The sequence below is a fragment of the Vipera ursinii genome (assembly GCF_947247035.1).
Source record: "Vipera ursinii genome assembly, chromosome: 1".
Taxonomy (NCBI): domain Eukaryota; kingdom Metazoa; phylum Chordata; class Lepidosauria; order Squamata; family Viperidae; genus Vipera; species Vipera ursinii.
Window position 1 is genome coordinate 218,267,548 of NC_139512.1, and position 16,251 is coordinate 218,283,798.

At 39.7% G+C, this 16,251-nt stretch overlaps 1 protein-coding gene across 1 annotated transcript in view; it reads left to right on the forward strand.

Moving 5' to 3' along the window:
• MBOAT2 (membrane bound glycerophospholipid O-acyltransferase 2) overlaps window positions 1-16,251 on the forward strand; it is a 95,677-nt gene that overhangs the window by 34,315 nt on the left and 45,111 nt on the right. The window lies entirely within an intron of this gene.

The window sequence follows — 16,251 nt, forward strand, 5'->3', positions numbered from 1 at the left end:
GTCAGCTTAATTGTCCCCAACAATCTGGGTCCTCATTTTACCTACCTCGGAAGGATGGAAGGCTGAGTCAACCTTGAGCCTATCATTATGAGCAGTGTACGTTTATTATGTGTGATAAAACAGAAATCAAGGCAAATCACAACTGCATTTTTAAGGTTTAGTTCTCAACTTTACCTACCTTCCGAGGTAGGTAAAATGAGGACCCAGATTGTTGGGGGCAATAAGCTGACTTTGTAATAATGCCGCTTGGGGGGGGGGGCGAAAGCCCTAATAAGCAGGCATATACATAGAATGAAGGCTATTGCTAAGCACATTGATTTGTGCTTCTTAGATTGTAAGCCGCCCTGAGTCTTCGGAGAAGGGCGAGATATAAATGGGATTAAAAAAACAACAACAAACTATGGTTCTTCTTGAGTTATAGATGTTAAACTGGATGGAGGTCTATAGTTGTGCCATAGAATGTGCCACATTCAAACCTATGTGATACAGTTATCATAGTAAGTTGTAAAATATTGAACCTGGCCCATGTATACATTTTATTCCCATCTTGGCGTGAAAATGTGATGTTTTTGTGACTTGTGGTAAAAATTAATTGTGCAACACAGACTCACTTGGGAAGCCAGTCCTTCATTGACTGGTAAAATTGTAAGCAGAGATTTTTAAAAAATAAGATTTTAAGGGCTGTTAAAGGCCAGAAGAGCCTTCTCGACTTCTTCAGCCTTTTTTTTGTTTTTTTTTTGTTCTGGATATGATAAGACTTCACCTCCTGAAATTCCCCAGTTATTCTGGGCTGGTATTGAAAGAATTTTAATCCCGATATATTTGGAAAGCATCTGGTGGGGAATTATGGCGTTTGGTAAAAGTACTGACAATATTAGTTCGACCTCATTCTCAAATTAAGATGTTCAGTACAGGACTTAAGCGTTGGCATATAGAATTTATGTAGCAGAATAAATCTAGTGATTTTTGTACGTGTGTGTTTTTGTAATTATGGTAGCAGAGTTATAATAACCTGATTTCATCTGTATAATTAAGTACCAATTAAGTATAGGACAAGATCAACATTGTGTTTAGGATCATGTTACTACATGAATTGGTACTAAAACGTGTAGGTTTTTGTTTCCTACACTACACTTGAATGTAATCTATGTTGGTTCTGAAAAGCTGTTGTAAGCAATTCTGAGGCACGTTTTCTATGGGACATTATAGAGTCCTTAGAAAGAAGAAGTAGTAAAGTGAAATCGACGCACCTGTATAGCGAGCAGCTCCTGGGTTATGTGGCAGCAAACAGGTCTGAGAATGAGAGCCCTACCCCACCCCCACGTGCTACTAAATTCTTATCTCTTTTTTTATCCTGATGGTGCTTTGTCAATGCCATTATTTTTAGTATTATTAATTGTGTTTATAATCTTTTCTCATTTTTTGTTCTGTTCTTATTTTCTAAGTTGGTTTCCATAACAATATAACCCATGAGATAGGTGGGGTGAAAAGAAAATGCTTACCCCCGAATCACCCATTGAACTTTGTGGTTGTGAGGGATTTTAGCCTGTGTGTCTCAGACAAGAGCAGGCTTGCGGAACTCTAAAGTAGAGTTCCCCGAACTTTTGGGGTAGGTAGCCCGGAACGGGGGCATGGGGAAAAGAAGGGATGGTTGTGTGTGTGTGTGTGTGTGTGTGTGTGTGTGTGTGTGTGTGTGAGAGAGAGAGAGAGAGAGAGAGAGAGAGAGAGAGAGAGAGAGAGAGAATGCATGTGCATGTGCATGTGTGCACACGAACACTTGTTGCCCACAAGTGGGCTGTGAGTGACCACAACGCTCGTGTGAGTGGGGCTGCGAATGCCTGTAATGTTGTTGGTGATGCTCACGCTAGTGGGGCTGTGTTTGCATGCATGCACACCGGCCAGCCACTCACATGGCCCAGTGGCCAATAGGCCGTGGCCTGTGACCCACAGGTTGGGGATACCTGCTCTAACGGAGGAAAAAGGTGACAAAGGAAGAGCAGTTCCATGGCAGTAGCATCGGCATTGGCAGTGCCTGTATTGCTTGGAGATGTTGGCGGTGCTTGGCAGATGTCTTTTGAGATGGGAGGTGCTCTGACAACCTGGGCAGAAGTAACATATTCTTCCTAGTGGTGGCAATAATTGGCAGCAATGGATTGCTTATTTTTTTCAGAGCATGCCATCGGGATGCATAAGGCTGTTTGACAAACTGCATATTGTGCAGGTCTGGACTACAGCACCAGAGGCTGTGTTGCACTTTGCATTCCTGAGTACTTTGGAAATGTAACTGATAGTAGGATTGCATTGTTGGGTAGCTAGTATTTCTTGGTTTAGCAAGAGCTCATTTAGGGATATGAATGAAATCATTTTTTACATATTCTACTTCTTCTTTCATACTGCTTTCTGAGAAGTTAAAAATGAACCAATGGGTCATGTCAGGCAAAAGGCCAGATCCACAGGGGGAAGTCCAATTGAACTGATTTATTGCTAATCATGCATATGGACAGAAATCTTCTCAACTAAGAGTTAGCACCTGCTTGGGGTTAGATAAGGGTCAGCAGAATTCAAGAGGGGGTTGGAGTTAGTTTGCTTGTGGCTCCGTAGGTATTTTAGGCTGATCCCTCTTTTAACCCTGCCCCGGGTTCTGCCATTCCTTCTCTACAGGTAACTTGCTTCTCCCTGCAAAAAAAAGGTACATTAACCAGAAATGTTTTATTGACCAAGAGAAGGAGAGTTAATTGTTTTTGCAGTCTGGACAGGCCTATTGAAACCAGTAGGGCTTATAGTAGTCTAGTTTATGCCCAATTAATTTCGGTGGTTTTAGTTCTAAGTATGACTAAGTCTATATCCCACAATAAATACGTTCATGAAATTTTCTAAATATACGCTATTGCTATTGCCTCCTGGCTTTTGTGTTTCAGTTATTAAGTTGGGGTGCTATATAGAAAATCAGCATAGAACAAAATAAGATCAAATTGGAAATATAATTTCAGGTTGTTTGTATAGTTGTCTGGAGCAAATTATTCAATATTTCCTTGGGAGATTTTTGCTTAAATAGGGTGATTGCATTATTAAATATAACCAGCTTAGCATGTTCAAATTTATTATTTTCAGTTCAGCTGCCTTGTCCATCTTGTTTCAGATTTTTTTTAAAAAATTGACACTGCTGAACAGGTTCTCAGCGTCTAAATTGAACCAATGTACTTTATGACCTTCAGCCAGCACCAGCATACAAGAAGAATAAATATAAACTGAAAACCACGGGAAACAGATACACTGAGTGTGTATCAATATGCTTGCTCTAGTTGGTGGGATGCGGGCCACAGTGTGTTTTGGCTTGCAAGATGGTCTCTAGATTAGATATTCTAGCTTGTATGCTCACATTGCTGTGTTACCAGCAAAGTAATGCTCCATATGATTTGGGTATGACTGATACAAAAGACTCTACCTTCTGTGTCTCACTAAAAAGTATTATTGTACATGAAAAAGCAGAAAAACCAGTCATGATGAGTAGTGGAGGTCAGGATCTGCAAATCTGTCTCTCTCACCAGTTCCTCAGAAAACTGAATTTTGGAATAGAGAGAGACTAAATGATAAAAGTGTATAAAAATACAGATCCTGCATGAAAAAGTTTTACAAGATAGGTTATTCTCCCAACAGAATGAGGGGGGAAAAACTAGACAAAGAAATAGGATGCAGAAGCCTTTTGGAAAATGATGAAAAGGAATCATATTACAGATTGCCACAAAAGCGCACAAATGAAAAGTATGAAAAAGTCCCGTCTATTTTAAATACATTTGATGATGCCATGTTGTTGACCAATAATGTTGGGTAGAAAGTATAAGGCAGTGAGAAATGGTTTTTTGAAAATTAAGATTTAAAAAAAAAAGAAAAGCAAGATGGAGGGAATGACTAAAAATATACATTATTTGCACAACAACAACAACAATGACAATAACTAGATGAATTTTTATAAGTTGTTAATGGAATGTTTGGAGGTGCGATGGCTTAAAGATGCTGAGCTTGTCAGCTGGAAAGCTGACAGCCAGGATTCAAGATCTGAGTGACAGGTGATGGGGTGATTCCCTTACTTGCCCCAGCTCCTGCCCACCTAGCAGTATGAAAGCGTGCAAATGCAAGTAGATTAATAGGTACCACTTCGGTGGGAAGGTAACAGTCTTCCCAGTCTTCTTCATGCTAGCCACAAGACAACAGAAATGTCTTCAAACAATGCTGGCTCTCTCCACTTAGAAACAGATGGGCACCCTCCCCTAGTGTCGGACATGACTGGACGGGGGAACCTTAACTTTTATCTTTAATGGAATGTCTATTAAAAATGGGGACTGGGTGAAGAAATGTTAAGACATGCAGCTGCTAGCAGGAATGTAATGGGCATGTGGTCTGTCATTTTATTTGATGATTAATTACATCAGGAGAAACATAAAAGTACGTTGAATGTAATGGGAATTTAATGAAATTTTTGTAGCTATTCAAGAAGAGAGCGGTTCTACAAAGAAGTACTGAACAAAAGTGTATTAAGTAAAAAGTGAGAGACTAGTATGAAAAATTTATTTGAGGTGGTTTGGTCATATAGCACAAATAATTGAGGATAAAATTGCAAAACATACATCGAAGAATGAATGGGATGAGAGGAAGAAAAACACTAAAAAAGTTTTGATTGGAGTTGATGAACCTAAAAAAAAGAAGAAGAAATGTTTAAAGAGCAAAAGGCAGTGTAGGAAGGCATGTACAAACATGCTGGAAGCAAGCATGGTATGGACAGCTAGACTGATAATAAACTGTATATTAAATGGTGTTGGTATAAATTAGAATTAGCCCACCCTTTCCTTTCCTTTCCTTTCCTTTCCTTTCCTTTCCTTTCCTTTCCTTTCCTTTCCTTTCCTTTCCTTTCCTTTCCTTTCCTTTCCTTTCCTTTCCTTTCCTTTCCTTTCCTTCTTTTCTCTCCTCTCCTCTCCTCTCCTCTCCTCTCCCTTAATTTGTTTTGGCTTTTATTTTTTTGCTTCTGAAAGGGAATTAGATGATTGGTATTTTTAATTACACATACTGTAAATTCAGATGAAAAAGGTGAGAATTTCTTTTCACACAGATAAAAAGACTTGCAGTTCTGAAAACAAATACTCTTCCACCTTCACAACAGAAAATGGACAAGTATTTTACCTCCAGAAATTGTTATATATGTGTCTGCCTCATTTGCAAGTAAAGTACTTGCTTGAATTCTTATTCTGTAACACTAACCTCCCTTGTAATGATTGTGTGCGTGCGTACACACACACACACACACACACACACACACACACTTTCAAGTTAGTCATGTCTCCTGCCAACTGCCTGGATTAGTCTCTGCATTTTTCTTGGCAAGCTTTTCAGAAGTGCGTTTCCATTGCCTTCTTGCTAGGACTTAAGAGTGGCCCAAAATCACCCAGGTGGTTTTGTGCCTAAGGAGACTCACTAGAACTCATAGTTTCTCAGTTTCTAGCCTGGTAACCACTGCACCAAATCTGGCTCTTTATTAAATATTACCAATCAATAATATTGAATCAACTATTTCCAGCCCAAACTGATTGGAGATAGTGTGACTAATTCCAGTGAGACTTTATCTACAAGGGAGGCAAAAGGGCTTCAAGTTCTTAGGCTCAGAGCGCTGGAACTGATCCTCTTGCCATGCAGCTGAGTGCTGAGCTGGTCTCTAATACCCTCTAATAATATAAGGATTGAGTGAACCTGTGCCAGAACTGGGTAAATGCTCGGTTTAGCCATCTGACTTAAGCAATCAGCCAGATGACTGGAATACCACTTATTGTTGTGGTACTGTCTACTACATTGCTTCCTACAATTACGCAACTTCAGTCTTTTCATTTCGTGTCTGATAAATATGTCAGATGTCCAGAAAAATTCAAAGTATTCAGTGTTCAAAAAGATTGGAGTGTATGTATCTTTTAAAATTTTTCTCAGATTGCTCTTGGGTGAAATCTATTCTTGGATTTTTGACAAAGCTGCCAAATGGCCATTCTAAATCTAGAAAATAATCCTGTTTTGGATAGTTATGCTAATGTTTTGCTAAAATTTACATCTGTCTTTGATAACTCTGCCAGAATGGCAATATCTACTGTTGAAATACACTTATAAAGTATGGACATTTATTGTCGATTTCCAATTTTTTTGCTTGGAATGGAGTGTAATGAACTGGTTTCATTTAACCAATTTAAAGAGAGAGTAGCTAATGAATTGTGAGATGAATTCGTGTGACACAATACTCCAATTATTAAAAAATTAAATCAGTACTTGACTGTAGATGGAAAACTAGAAGAATTTTATTTATTTTTATTTATGAAATTTATCCAGTGCCTCAGTCTTGGTGAACTCTAGTCTAGACAAAGTACACATTCAGATGATAATAAAGCAGTAATACAATAAAGCAAAAATTAACAGTGATAAAACAGTGACAGAAACATTCTGACATACATGCCTTGAGTAATCAGTCCCAAAGCTGTGTTGGAAAGGCCAGATCTTTATAGGTTTCTGCAAGGCTAAGTTGCTAATTTCTGCTAAGTTGTTCCAGAGGTAGAGAGTCTCCACGGAGAATATCCACCATTGTCCTCCAGCTTTTGGGATTTTACGTTAGCTGAATTTTCTGGGTAGTGAGGTGATCAAAATGTGGGTGCCTGACAGCCAGCATGCATTTAGGATAATTGCAGCATCCCAGGGTCATGTGATCACCATTTGTGATCTTCCCTGCTGACTCCCAACATTCAAAGTCAATAGAGGAAGCTGGATTTGCTTAACAACCGTGTGATACACTTAACAACTGCAGCGAAACACTTAAGAACCATGGCAAAAAGGGCTGTAAAATTGGGTGACACTCAAAATTTAACAACGGCCTTGCTTAATGATGGAAATTCTGACCCACATTTTGGTCATAAGTTCAGGTCTACCTGCACTATACAGTTGCTTATCACTTTCTCTAAAAATGCCACAAAAATTCTCTTCTTCTTGTATCTTATCTAATAGCTAATAATAATAATAATAATAATAATAATAATAATAATAATAATAATAATAATAATAATAATAATAATAATAATAAGTAGTAGTAGTAGTAGTTGTAAGGGACCTTGAAGGTCATCTAGTCCAACCCCCTGCTCAGGCAGGAAACCCTATACCATTTCAGACAAATGGCTGTCCAGTCTCTTCTTAAAAACGTCCAGTGTTGGAGCATTCACAGCTTCTGGAGGCAGGTTGTTCCACTGGTTAATTGTTCTAACTGTCAGGAAGTTTCTCCTTAGTTCTAGGTTGCTTCTCTCCTTGACTCATTATTCAGTTGATTTGGGGGGGGGGGAAATCATTCAAAACTGCTAAGAAAAAAAATCATACACTAAGCCAACTTTATAAATCTGCTTTTATACTTTTAAAAGTCTGGGTATTTATTCTTTTGCAGTAGTGTTCCAGAAGCTGATTTCTTTTCATTCTTTATCTTTTCTCAGGAACTCCTTTGTGGGTATAACACACTTTTGTAAGTGCCAAGTGACTCATTATTTGTGTGTCCCTTTTAGTTATAAAACATCCAGCAGTTTCATTTGTATAGTCTGTAGAGCATCTTTGTCAATATCATTCCTGTATCCTCTCAATTTTAAATCCATATCTAAAGCAGCCTGATTTTCTGTTCTTTTCTATGTCCTCTTTTGAATCCATTTTCAATAGAAACTTTGAGTAAATTATTGATAAAAATCCTTGAATTCTTCCGGATATGACAGTTTTCTCTATTTTGTATTAGTGGGTCTTCTTTCATTATAATCTTAAATTCTTTCTTGTTTCCTCTAGTAACCAGCTTTCAAGGTCTTCCCTTACCATGTTTTTCTCTAATCTGCAACATTTTCCCAGGGAATTTCTTCCCCACTTAAATTCAAAATCTTCATGCATTTTTGATAGGATTTTGAAAGCACAGGCATTATTCTTATTATTTCATAATCTTATTTCCAGTTAATCTGGCCTCTTAATCCATTTAAAATTTTTCTAAAATTAATGTTCTAGTTCAGTGATGCCGAACCTTTTAGAGACCAAATGCCCAAACTGCAACCCAAAACCGACTTACGTATCGTCGGGTGCTGGGTGAGCGTGGCCAATTGGGTGGGCGTGGCCAATTGGGTGGCCGTGGCTGTGGTAGTTAACGGTAGACTGGGTGGGACTAAAAAGTTCAATCAATCAATTCCAACTTTGCCAGATCTTTTTTTCCCCCCGCAAGAAGTTGAAATTGATTGATTGATTGAACCTTTTTTTTTTTGCACACGGCGGAGGCCTAAAGCGAAGAGTTTGTATAAAATCCAGCTGAAGGCCTAGGACTGTGGCACGCGTGCCATAGGTTCGCCTCCACGGTTCTAGTTCTGTTTTGCTACTTATTTCCAAATAACAAAGTTTTTCTATAAATTCTGAAATTTAATGAACCCTCTTCTATTGTGGATTGGAAGAAATAGCCCTATGTAATAAAATTTGTCCTCCTGAATGTTCCTAATATCCAAACATCAATCAATCAGTGTCTCTTTGAAGTGTGGCTTGGTCAAATTCAAATCTCCCAGCTCCCAGTGCTCTAAAACCCTCCAGAAACTCTTGTTTTACGATCTTGTTGTGGGAAGCATCTGTGGGAAGTATTAAGTCCTCTCAATCAGAAAAGGAGTTTGGGGAGCCAATTCATTCACTGGCTTATTTTGCCCACACAGTTGTCAGCTCCGTTTGCTCAGAGACAATGCTTCCCTGGAAGACTGACTAATTTGAGACTGTGGTGATATTTCAAGCAATTATTTTAAGAGCTGTGGCAAGACTAGCATTATTGATATAAAAAATAATTCCAGCTCACTCTTGTTGAACTCTACATCTCCTAACCCAAAATAATTCCAGGTCTGAATTAAGCTTTGTCTTAGCCACTGTTGGTAGGCAGTGTGATCTTTGATGGGAATATCTCCTGTCCTATTTTACTCATTATTGTTATATTTTTGGCTTCAAATCTTCAAAAGAGTTCAGGGAAAGGAAGTTTGGCTCAAATTACCAAAACGGAATAAATAAATGACAGCTGTGCCAATCCCTTGCAAAACCAAGAAGAACATTTCCAAAAGTAATAATGAAATGCTCTTTATTTGTAGAAATGGCTCTACATTTCCTAAATGTATCAGTTTTTCCCCCCACAGAGAGTGTGAGTTCATTATCTTTTTTCTTTTGGTTTCTCTCTTCCCACGTCTTCTTTCCCCGTTGTAGTTTGTGACAGCACACACTGAGAAAAGTTGCAAAAGGAAGCAATGCTTGGAAACCCGCTTTAAAATTCAGGTCTAATAATAAAACTGTTTTTTTACAAGGTAACCTGAAATATTTTCCCTGTGGAGAGTATGACTATATTTGATTAAGAGCTATGCTTTTTCCTTACCCAGAAAGAAACAATATAAAAATAGTTGAAGATGTACAGATAATTTGAAATGGTCCTTAAAATGTACACATTATCTGAAAAAGAGAATGTCGACCAGAGGACATCAAAGAGAAATACAATGTAATGTGATACTCTGTTCATATCTTTAAAACTACTTTAAGATAGATGACACTAACTGATTCAGTACCTTCAAAAAGCCTATTTAGAGGTGGTGTTCTAAGTACATTCTCTGCATTTCCTCTGTTACAGCCAATGATCTGTTTGGCTACTTCCTTTAATGTTACAGAAGCTTTCAAAGTATGAGCCAGCTGTTTTTATGTGCTGCCATCCTGAGGCCAAATTGCGGACATGTTGAAACACATGGAAGTGAAAGATGAGAACAGGCTGGGATGGAATGAAGAGTCCATCGCCTGTGTAAACATAGATTGATATCTGATATTTTTTTCAATGAGAGAATTCCAAACCACTATTTGCACAAACAAATAGTGGAACCCAGCATAGCATCACTAATGAAGTGGGCTTTAGTCTATACAAGTTTATCCTGGAATATGCCCATTAATTTTCATATATCCCAGGAATTATTATAGCTTGTTTTTTCCCCACGCATCAATGACGTTTTTCTCCCAATTTTAATTGTATTTCAGAAGTAAAATTGACTGACAATTTTGTAATCTGTCAAATTCTCTTTACCTTCTCAGCTGTTTATCGCTCAGAGATGCCCCTCCCTAAAGTTGAGATAACAGTCAAAGAGAGATCCTCAAGTTAACAAAGACAGTGTTATCTTCTTTGTTGCATACAGCTGTGCTGCTAATAGAGAAAATATATGCATATGCATACATCTCTCTCTGTGTGTGTATAATTATTAATATCTATTAATTATTTTGGAGTTCAGAATCTCTGGCAAATCTCTGGTATGACAAAGATGTCCCGATCAGCCACAACAGAGCCTTGGTGGAGCAGTGGGCTAATGCCTCCTTAAGTAACACCAGCTGCCTGCAATTAGTGCAGGTTCGAGTCCCACCAGGCTCAAGGTTGACTCAGCCTTCCATCCTTCCGAGGTAGGTAAAATGAGGACCCAGATTGTTGGGGGCAATTAAGCTGACTTTGTAATAATGCCACTTGGGGGGTGTATGAAAGCCCTAATAAGCAGGCATATACATAGAATGAAGGCTACTGCTAAGCTTGTAAGCCGCCCTGAGTCTTCGGAGAAGGGCGGGATATAAATGGAATTAGAAAAATAATTATGTTTTTGAATTATAGTGGCCATGCCTGTTAACTTTTCAAAAGTTGGTTTAGTTTCACTTTTTTCTTTTAAACAACTTGCTGGTGGCTTTGTGTTCCCAGAGCGGACAGAACCAACAGAAGGGCCTCAGTATGGCAAAATAGCATTCTTCTCTTTAATGGAGAAAAAGAAAAGGGTAACAGTCCTGGCAGACAATCGGTCCCTATGAACCGGCATTCAAAAGACTATGGACATTGTTCTGCTTTTGCTGCTGTCATTTCTCAAGATCTCAAATGTATGTGGTTAAACTGTCATAGATTCACACTGCATTACTTCCAGGGGAATATATGAGGAATATAGCAATACGCAGCAAGGCATAATCTGATGCAGTTCCGACTGAAAGCAAGATAACCGTGCTTGGGAGACAGTGAGGGTATTAAAATTTTTCAGCTTGGTTGATTGCGACTCCTGGCTTTTGACTCCTTACGGGAATCATTTCTTGTTTCCTTCTGAGATGCCGGTGGTTAAAAAGAAATGCCTATTTGAGGGGAAAGATTGAGTGAAATGCAGAGAAACCAAAAAGGGTGTCGAAGGAAAGAAAGGAAAGCTAAGGAGGAGAGAGATGGTTGATTGTAGCTGCTGATTGCTTGCTAGCTGCTGCTGCTAAGTAGGGAGCTCAAGAGGACATATAGTAGAATATGGAAACAGTTTTCAGATTGCAAGGTGAATGAATGAATGAGTGAGTGAGTGAATGAATGAACGAGTGAGTGAATGAGCAGACAGAAGGTCCTGGGCAGAGCAGACAGAAGGTCCTGGGGAATACCTCTTTTTTTTGTCCCAATTCTTCTTTTCCACCTTCTTTCAGTCCAGACTAGTTGTTACCCAGAGAGGCAGCAGCAAATGAACTAGGAAGATTAGTATAGACCAGACATGTCAAACACAAGGCCCGGGGGCCGGATCCGGCCCGCAAAGTGGTTTCATGCGGCCCGCGAAGCCATCCTGGAAACAGTGAGGGAACGGCCCCCACTGCCTTGGCCCTGGCCTAGAGACCCTCCTTCTGCCAGAGACCCTCAAATCTGTCCCACTCCTGCCCAGGCCCCCATAGGCACCCTTGATGCGAACGATGTAGAGCTGGCCACGCCCACCCAGTAGGCCATACGCACTCTAGCCACGCCCACCCAGTAGACCACACCCACCCTGGCCATAACCACCCGGCCCCCTGAGGGTAACCACAATGCTGATGCGGCCCTCAATGAAATTGAGTTTGACACCCCTGGTATAGATATTTGCCTAGGGAATTTGCAGGGAAAGCTTCAAGCAACATGGACAGCAAAGGAAGCATGATTGTGACCACCAGAGGACACGTAATAATTGCCTTTCTACCTGAAGAGGATTCAGGCTCTCCCTTCTCCCAAGTGCAACCTTGTTTCCTGGAGGAGAAGGAGAAAGTGGAGGGACTAGAAAATACTCCAGTGGATCAGGGAAGATGAGATATTGATATTTAAAGCTGGAGAAAATCCTGGCAGACCCTCATCCTGTATTACGGGAGTCAACAAGCTGTCGGCCGCTTGAAAACAATGACTCAGAGCTGGTACTGGTACCTGCTGATTGGAAGAACAAGGAGTCAAGATGCTGAACCTGGGAGCGTGTCAAACGCTAAAATAAATAATCAGCTGAATAGGGCTGAGGGGCGCAAGCTCCTTGAGAGGAAAGAGCATCAAGTTCTCTAGGCCAGGGGTAGGCAACCTCGGCTCTTTTATGACTCATGGACTTCAACTCCCAGAATTCCTGAGTCAGCTATGCTGACTCAGGAATTCTGGGAGTTGAACTCCATGAGTCATAAAAGAGCCGAGGTTGCCTACCCCTGCTGTAGGCTATCTAAGGCTCCTCTACCTGGTTGGAAACTTACTTTCTGCTAGTAAACCAGTATTCTTCAGTGCTCTTGTTTTTGGTTTCTCCTCATTCCTTGCCTTGCAAATAGATCTTTTATCTAATAAAGCCCAGACTGGACATCTGGATCCATGCTGTTGGAACTGCTTTTCTCGGTTGTATTTAAGCTACAGCTATGAGTTACAGGCAAGAGATACTTTCTCTGTAGAGCATTCTCTAATTAAGTTACATCATTCAGCTCTAGGAATCCTGTCAACTGATTCTGATTTATGACCAGTGAATAAGTTCACAGGAAACTTGTTAATTGCTTGTGTTTTCCGCCTCTCAGCCTAGTGCAGGAGCCTTGGTTATCTCTGAGATAATTTGGATAGGCGTGCTACAGTTAACAGGAGCCAACATGCTGTTGCCTCAAGACCAGAATCCTTCCAATCTGTGATTCTCTTCTGATGTTACTCTACCTTTCTTTTGTCCTTTCTTTCTTTCTTTCTTTCTTTCTTTCTTTCTTTCTTTCTTTCTTTCTTTCTTTCTTTCTTTCTTTCTTTCTTTCTTTTCTTTTTTTAGTAAAGTGATGACATAAAGATATCTCATAATACTGTAAATGTATGGGAAAAGAGCATTTTGTATAACGGCTAACAAGTATTTTCTAATTTGGGGGTTTAATACTGGCTTGAATTGGTATTCATTTTTATGATAAATACATTTTACCCTATCCATATGAATAAAAGAAATTCAAGTGGGCCAACTCAGTGAAGTGGTCAGATCATTCCGGTGCAAAGCCCGGAATGTGCACCGCACACAAAAATCCCTTTCAGCATTCAGATTGAACTAGTATGGCTGCTGCATTGTAGCAAGTGAGTGGAGCCCCTTTGCATAAGGTACAATTGTGTAATTTTAAGATAGCCACAGTTCTGTCAACAAAGGATGTTCTTTCTTTCCTTTTTTTCCCCTTTTCCTTTTATTCTTAAATAATCTGGACTGTGGTAATTTCTCAGAGGTACGATCACTGAGGAACAGCTATTCATGCTATTGTTTTATTGCTGGAATAGTTTACTATAAACAAGGACTGTAATTAATACAGCTTATTAATAACTGTTATAAGCTACCATTATAAGCATTATATTGGTACTGCAAAAGTTTATATTTTTTTATGGAAAGCACACATGTCCATCTTAATTTTCAAAACAGAATCTCTAGCAGAGGAATTCCAATAATTGTGTAAAGTTCTATGCACCCAATTATTATGCATACAGGAAGTTCACTAGGTGATGCGGTCGTAAAGCATGATGTCACATGACTGTATCATTTAGTGACAGTAATCCCAGCCAGTCCTGGTGGTTGTTGTAACCCAGGTACTGGAGTCCTAGGCAAGTAAGCCAGCAGACAAGAGCTTAGATGGGTGGGTGAATGCCGCCAGCGGGAGCCACTGAATGTGGGCGGGCTGTAAGGACTGTGGACAGATTGGCAGGAGCCACTATGGAATGCAGGCAGGCTAGGATGTGCTATGGGGGATGACAGCCCTAGGATCCCATACTCTGAAGTAGGGCTGCTCTGAAGAAAAACCAACATCCACACTCTCATCCATACCAAATAGCAAGCTGCAAAATACAATTTCAAATTGGGCAAAGTCAGTCTTCCTTTTTTTCTTTCGCATCTTCTGACACCTTAGATTTAATTCAAGAGATTTTTCCCTTGCCCTAGAAACAATTTTAGATATATCATTTTGCCACTCTTTAAACGGAGTATCAGTCTGAAACATAAGCATCACTCTTGGCAAAACGTTCATTTTTTATCACACAAATTCTTCACAACAATGACAATCGTAATTTTTAAAGATTTTTTTTTAATTCTCATCTTTATTATTCCGTTTCCTTGACTCAGATGCAGGGAAATGGCCAGGTCTTCAGTGCCTTAAGAAAGGCTAATAGGCCATCCAAATCTCCAGGGACACACTGGCAAGTGTGGCCATTGAGAAGGCATGACTCCAGGGTTCAATAAGATGACATTGTTTGATCGAAAGGACATAGAGCTTGCCCTCTCTACTGCTGTGGATCTCTGGAGTAGCAGAGACTATGTGGGAGAAAAGTAGCCTCACAAATAGTCTGGCCCTATGACATGTAGAGCTTTGTAAAGAGCCATGGTGGTGCAGTGGTTAGAATGCAGTATTGCAGGCTAATTCTGCTGACTGCCAGGAGTTCGATTCTCACCGGCTCAAGGTTGACTCAGCCTTCAATCCTTCCGAGGTGGGTAAAATGAGGACCCAGATTGTTGGCGGCAATTATGCTGACTCTGTAAACCGCTTAGAGATGGCTGTAAAGCACTATGGAGCGGTATACAAGTCTAAGTGCTATTGCTATATTTAATGACTGTACATCAGGATGGGCAACCCATGTACTGTTGTTACTCCTCCTCGTCCAATTTGTGGCCGCTCAGATTGCATTGCCAAAATGTAATGTTAAATCTCTTTGGTGCAATTTGAGGGTATTTTATCTGTTTGCTGGAAGGTTAAGAATAGACAATGGAGCAGTTTGCCTCATAGAAATTTTCTACTTTAATTTTGAACTTAATCTACTCACCAGTAAACCTAGGGGGGGGGGGGAACCTGAAAAAAAGCCAATTGTCCTCATTGTGAAATTGTCAAAATGTTGTGTAACAAGTTTCCAGAAGCTCAGAGGTCAAAATGCAATCCCTAACTTCTCACATATTATTTTTATGTATAGCATTACAGGTCATGTTATTAACAATTATTATTATTACTTATTAACCATTTCTATAAAAGTAAACAGAAACAATAAATGAACCTATAGCAACAAGGAAAGTTTGCAAAGCTATAAAAAATTAAAATAAGGAAAATGCCTGGACTAGATGGTGTAAAAAAGGTAAAGGTTCCCCCGCACATGTGTGCTAGTCGTTTCCGACTCTAGGGGCCGGTGCTCATCTCTGTTTCAAAGCCGAAGAGCCAGCGCTTGTCTGAGGACATCTCCGTGGTCATGTGGCTGGCATGACTAGACCCCAAAGGCGCACGGAATGCTGTTACCTTCCCACCGTAGTGATCCCTATTTTTCTACTTGCATTTTTACGTGCTTTCGAACTGCTGGGTTGGCAGAAGCTGGGATGAGTAACAGGTGCTCACTCTGTTACGCGGCACTCGGGATTCGACCCGCCAAACTGCCAACCTTCTGATCAACAAGCTCAGCGCCTTAACCCACTGAGCCACCGCGTCCCTTCTAGATGGTGTACCAGCCTCTTATAAACATTTTAACGATGAGCTACTACAACCATTGCTATACATGATGAACTCTATTTTACAGACTGAAAAGATACAGGACAGTTGTATAGAGGCCAATATATCATTAATACCTAAAGAAGGCCAAGATTTGACCTCATCAAAAATTATTACCCAGTATCATTACTAAAAAACGAGTCACTGTAACAGAACCTCTGTGTGCATGTGTGTTCAAAGATTCAAAGCTGGTTGGTTAAAGCTCCAATTATGTTTGCAATATTTTGATAACAACTAAAAGACAGTATCATCACTCTCAGGCAATAAAACTGATACTATCCTATATTACCCACATTGCATGGTGCATTTACCAAGAATGTCAAATTTGAAATCTCATTAGAACAGTTTTTTTCAGTTTTATAAACAAATATTGCCTGATAATAGCAGTTCCTTTTTCATGTTACTCAGTAGATTTCACAAATTAATACTTTC